This window comes from Dipodomys merriami, unplaced genomic scaffold (genome assembly GCF_024711535.1).
Source record: "Dipodomys merriami isolate MVZ:Mamm:240054 unplaced genomic scaffold, mDipMer1.0.p SCAF_10, whole genome shotgun sequence".
NCBI lineage: Eukaryota > Metazoa > Chordata > Mammalia > Rodentia > Heteromyidae > Dipodomys > Dipodomys merriami.
The window spans coordinates 16,397,815-16,403,640 of NW_027202271.1; the positions used below are offsets into that span (position 1 = coordinate 16,397,815).

At 44.3% G+C, this 5,826-nt stretch overlaps 1 long non-coding RNA gene across 1 annotated transcript; it reads left to right on the forward strand.

The window, feature by feature from the left end:
• The first annotated feature begins 1,826 nt into the window (after positions 1 to 1,826).
• On the forward strand, positions 1,827 to 2,585 carry LOC138836797 (uncharacterized). The gene is made up of 3 exons (XR_011375062.1): positions 1,827 to 1,950; positions 2,041 to 2,194; positions 2,282 to 2,585. It is a non-coding gene; the product is annotated as an uncharacterized lncRNA (long non-coding RNA).
• Positions 2,586 to 5,826: the final 3,241 nt, after the last annotated feature.

Sequence of the window (5,826 nt, forward strand, 5' to 3'; positions counted from 1 at the left end):
TGCAGTACTGCATCTTATCCCTCATTGCTCACAGCAATGACATCTGTGCACTTGACCTCATTTCTCATGCTCTAGGTCTCCCTCATGTCTCCGCAGGAAGGAATGACACTACTGTGGCTCTCCATAGCATGGAATGTAGCACATGCAGCTCGACTCAGAAGGTAAGTGTAATTTCCTGCTCTCCTTGTGGTGGCAGCGGTGAACTCCAGGTGTTCTGAGAACGGAATCTGTGTAATGCAGCCCTCTTCAGGTAGGTAATTATTAACAAAGTTCTCCTCAGCATGTTGACATGTGTAATTATAGCATAGGACCTGTGTACCCTAATACTCAACATATAGACTGTCACTGTCTTGTCTCATTACACTGGAATGTGTGGACTCCAGGAATTTACAGCATGGCCTGAGATTCTACCATGCCTCCTGAACTTGGAATGTCTACATTTTATCTGCCTTCACTGAACAATATGTTTACTCCAGCTGTCTTGAGCAAGGAATGCTCCTGCTCATTTTCTCCTCGGTATGGGATGTGTGTCCCTTACCCTTTTCCATGAAGAACATCCTTTCATTTAAGCAAGAAGTGCAACTCCTCAGGTTTTCATCAACATGAGTCCTGTCTACAGAATCCCTCTTCTTTACTGACACTTTCTAGTCCCGCATCTTGCAGTCTGGAGTCTGTCTGCTGCGGGTTAGGGCATATTGGAATGCATCAGCTCCATCTCTCTCCATTAAGAGAGGCTCTTGATGAAGCTGAGGCCATTCTGGCACTTGTGGAGAGGAGCTCACTTCAGCAAAGTGTTCACACTAGCATTCCCCAGGAAGTAACTGGGGAGTATAGCACTCTTTGGCATGGAATGCATCTACCCCAGCTGTCCTCAGCATGGCATCTGTCAACAGCAGTTCGACTCAGGATGTGACATGCCTGTTGCAGGTCTAATCAGCATGTATTCTATCTCCACATCAGGCAACCCATCCACTGTGGATTACTCCAGCAGGGAATGTGTCTTCTCCAATTCCCCTATCCATGGAATGTGTCTCCTACAGCTGTCTTCCATGTGTAATGTGTGACTTTAAAACCTTTTTGAGGTGGATTGTTTTTCCTATAGGTCTGGTTTTAGTATGAAATCTATTGATGAGCTCCATTAAACAAGCTAGATGTCTGTGGTCAAGGATGTGTAATAGTCCATCTTCTGTTCATCAAATATGGAATAGAGAGAGAGACTCTCTGGCCTTATCAACCTTTCTTCCTGTTTCTGTCATCCTCAAAGTCTTTGATTCCAGCTCTCTTAGGTGTAATCCAAGGCATGTGTTGCACCTCACATAGTTTTCCTTTGGATGTATTCAGTTTCAGCATCTCTACAAGGTATAGAATACGTTGACAACACCCTGCCACTAAGTGGGTACACTCTGCTTGTTTTATGCACAAAGAATTTGCATGTGAGGGCATAAAAGCATAGACTATTTCTGCTGCAACTTTCCTGAAGACTCATCTTTTACTGCAAACACTTCAGCATGGGATGTGTTTCCTCTGGTTTGCCTCGGCTCTTCTGGATCAAAGATGTCTTGTCTGCCTCACATCAGACTGCATTAATCTATTCCTGCTCTACTTGGTTTGGATGAAATAGAGCTACTGGTCTTACTGCAGGTCTCCTGAGGAAAGTCCATGTGAATTCCAGGCCTAGAAATAATCTCATGTTGCTCACTCAACTGAACAAGAAGTGTGTCTATGCTAAGAGTCCTTATCATGGAATGCATCTACATCTGCATTCCGGGGAATGGGATGCAGGTGTTCTACTTCTGCTCAACTTTGAAACCATCCACTCCAGCTCTTTTCAGGAAAGAAAATGTGCACTCTAAGTTTGTCTGTCATGGAATTATCTTGCTCTGTACTCAGCATGGAATATAGAACTGCTCTCTGAACTGCAATCCATCTATCTGAGCTCCACTTACTCAGGTATGTGTCCAATTGGGGTCTCTTTAGCATGGAATTATTTACCCGTCTTTCTCATTCATTATTTACAAATGCATCTTTCCATCTCTTCAGAATGGTATCAATGCCTTACACCTCTTCATATAGTGAAACTGATCTTCGCCAATACTGTCAGAATGGAATATTTTGTCATCATCTCGATTCAGCATGAAATATTTGGTTCTTCTCAGCATGATATCATCCATGTATTCCAGCTCTGATCAGCAGGGTAAATGTCCACTCCAGTGTCATGTTCAATACAGGTAAAGTGGATTTGCTACATTTCCTTTTGTTTTGAAATGCATCCCTTTCATAGCAGGTGTTAGCAGTGGGTGAGTCCGCACCAGTTGACTTCATCAAGGAATACACCTATTCAAGTTCTCAGCATGCATCTTTCTACTCAGGATCTCAGCATGGTATGTGTTGATAGCGACTGTCACCAGCAAAGTAAGTGCCCAGGTAAGCATTTTTTAGCATGCAGTCTTAGTAACATAGTGTTCCCTGTCAAAAACTATTTCTACTGCTGTTCTCCTCAGTATGAGATCTGTTTCCCTCCATTCTACTCAGAGTAAATGAGCGGTTTTCTGCTCCCTTGAATGACCTCTAGGCCATTCAGGAACCTAGAGCCAGACTCTACCTTGTAGTATATGAGCTGCTGACACACACACACTCTGCATGGCAGCTGTCTGCAGCTTTCATCCTCAGAGAGGTAAATGTGTGTTAGAGCACCATTCTTCGTTTGGACTTGGTTTGGAATGCATTTGCCTCCAGCCATATTTCCCTGGAAGCATTTTATCACATCCAGCTGTCTTCACCAAGGAATGCACGTTCTCTACGTGTGCCAGCTGGGATCCCTGTGCTCAGCATGTTAGGCTGGCAAGTGGTATAGGAAGTTCTCCTTGGCAAGCAAGGTATGCATCAACTCCAGTTTTTGGCAGCATGGAGCCTTGCTACTTCCTGCTCCTTGTCATGGAATATCTGTGCTGTAGCTCTGAGCAAGCCCAGTACAGGTGCTAAGCCCAGTAAAGAAAAGAGTATGACTTCTCCAATGCTTTTCCACATGGAATCCATCACCCATACAGGGAAGGCCTTGCCAGCCTGGGTTTACCTTATGAATCCAGTTATCACGAAATGAATGCACTGTTGCTACTGAATATGGAAGGTCTAATTTCCATTGCACAAAACATGGAATGCAAGTCTTTTCATTTGTTGTTAGTGGAGTGAGAATGGACCATCTCTCCTTCTCTAGGAATGTGTATCCATGTATTCTCTACCCTAGAATGTTTCTCCTCCAGTTCTTCTGAGCATCAAATGCATTTCTATGGCTATCTTCAGCACAGAATGCATGTAAACCAGATGGCTACACCAGCCAATACATTGCTTCAGATGTTTTTTCTGAAACAAAATTGCCTTCATGGGGCTGGGAAGGTGGCTCAGTGGTAGATCACTTGCCTTGCATGCCTGAGGCCCTGGGTTTGATTCCTCAGTACCACATAAGCAAAAAGAACAAAGATAGAAGTGGCGATATGACACAAGTGAAAGAGCGCTAGCATTGAGCTGAAGAGCTGAGGGACAGTGCCCAGGCCCAGAGTACTGGCACCACGACTGGACCCCCCAAAAAATTGACTTCACTACATTCAGTAGTTTCCCTGAGGCAGTTCCCGGCACAGGAACATCAAATCCAGCTCTGGTCATCAAGGGAGGTTTGAACTCCAGAATTCTCCTGCATGCAGTAGGGACTTCTGCATGTATCCCATGGAATGGATTAGATCCAGTTCTCCTCAGGAAAGTTTAAGAGCTATTTCCTCAAGTTATTTCATGGCTTCTTCTCTAGTTCATTTCTCCTCACCAGGGACTGCATGCAATTGCCATCTCTTTGATGTGGGCTGTCTCTACTTAGTCTCTCAGGATGGCATGTCTTGAAAGCATGTGTTCTCAGCAAGAACTGTTTTAAATGTGGCATTCTGCAGAATGCAGTCGGATCATCAGATGATACTAAGCCTAGAATGCCTCAATTTAGTATACAATAGAAATGTTGAGGCCCATCCCTGTCTAGATTCTGTCTCTCCCTACTCCTGTCATCTTGGAATCACTGTAGCCAAAGATTGCAATGCTCCTTGCATGAAATGTGAATATTCATCCTCTGCTGTGCATAAAGTGCACCATGGGTGCTCTCTTAGGAAGGTTTTCTTTCCACCCATACAAGGCATACAATTCAACTCCTCCAATCCATGTGATACTGGAGTGAGATTCAATATTCAGCAAGCTACAGCTCTTGTTCCAGCATCCCTCCACCAGGATCATATGTACTCCAGAAAAACATACCATGCAAACTGTTTCTCCAGCTTTCCTCAACTTGTAATATGTTCATACAACTCCACTCAATGTGGAATGTATCTCCTCAAGTGTTCTCAATCCAGAATGCTATGGGTCTCCTCCAGTTTTGAGCAAGAGGAATATGACTTCTCTAGTTTTTTCGCATGTACAATACTTCTTCAGTGTTCAGTATGTGGAATATATATTCTTCTATTCCCTGCATGTGGAATAGATCTCCGCCAACTTTGGGGCCAGACCTCTTCAGTATTGTCATGAGCAGAAAAGTTATGTTCTGCAGCCTGCCTGGGCTGGAAGGGGGCTCCCCCAGCCTTCTTCCTGTGAAATCTGTATGCTTCAGTGCCTCTCAGTATAGAATGTGTCTATCTAGTTCACAGTCTACAATCTACCACTTCCAGCATATCTTAAGTTGGAAACCATTTATCTCAGTTGTCCTGAGGATGGAAAATGTCAACTCCAGGTCTCTACAGACTGGAGGCCATCTCCTTTAGCTCACTCTAACAAGGAATAGATCCACCCTACTATTGCTCAGCAAGGAATGTACCTGTTGTTACTTTCTGGAGCATGATGTGTATGTGTCCCGAGTCTCCCAAGCATGGGTATCATCGATTCCAGCTCTTTTCAGGAACTTGAATGTCCCCTTGAGGATTCCTGAACATGGAAATATGCCCAACTGTCTACGTACAACATGGGACACATGTGCTCTTGTTCTCCTTGGCATGGAATGCATCTATTCCAAACATCCTTGAGAAGTTCAGCATTTAGTTTGGGTAAGCATTTGTTATCATCTCCTTTCTGTATCCTCATGCAGTACTGCATCTTATCCCTCATTGCTCACAGCAATGAAATCTGCGCACTGGAGCTCATCTCTCATGGTCTATGTCTCCCTCATGTCTCTGCAGAAAGGAATGAAGCTACTGTGGCTCTCCAAATCATGGAATGTACACGTGCAGCTCGACTCAGATGGTAAGTGCCATTTCCTGTTCTCCTTGTGGTGGCAGCGGTGAAATCCAGGTGTGCTGAGAATGGAATCTGTGTAATGCAGCCCTCCTCAGGTAGGTAATTATTAACAAAGTTCTCCTCAGCATGTTGACATGTGTACTTATAGCATACAACGTGTCTACCCTAACCCTCAACATATAGACTGTGACTCTCTTGCCATGTTACATTGGAATGTGTGGACCCCAGGAATTTACAGCATGGCGTGAGATTCTACCATAGCTGCTGAACTTGGAATGTTTATCTTCCATCTCTCTTCACTGAACAATTTGTTTACTCCAGCTCTCTTGAGCAAGGAATGCTCCTGCTCATTTTCTCCTCAGCATGGGATGTGTGTCCCTTACCCTTTTCCATGAAGAACATCCTTTCATTTAAGCAAGAAGTGCAAATACTCAGGTTATTATCAACAAGAGTCCTGTCTACAGCAGCCCTCTTCTTTACTGACACTTTCTAGTCCCCATCTTGCAGCCTGGAGTCTGTCTGTTGCGGGTTAGGTCATCTTGGAATGCATCGGCTCCATCTCTCTCC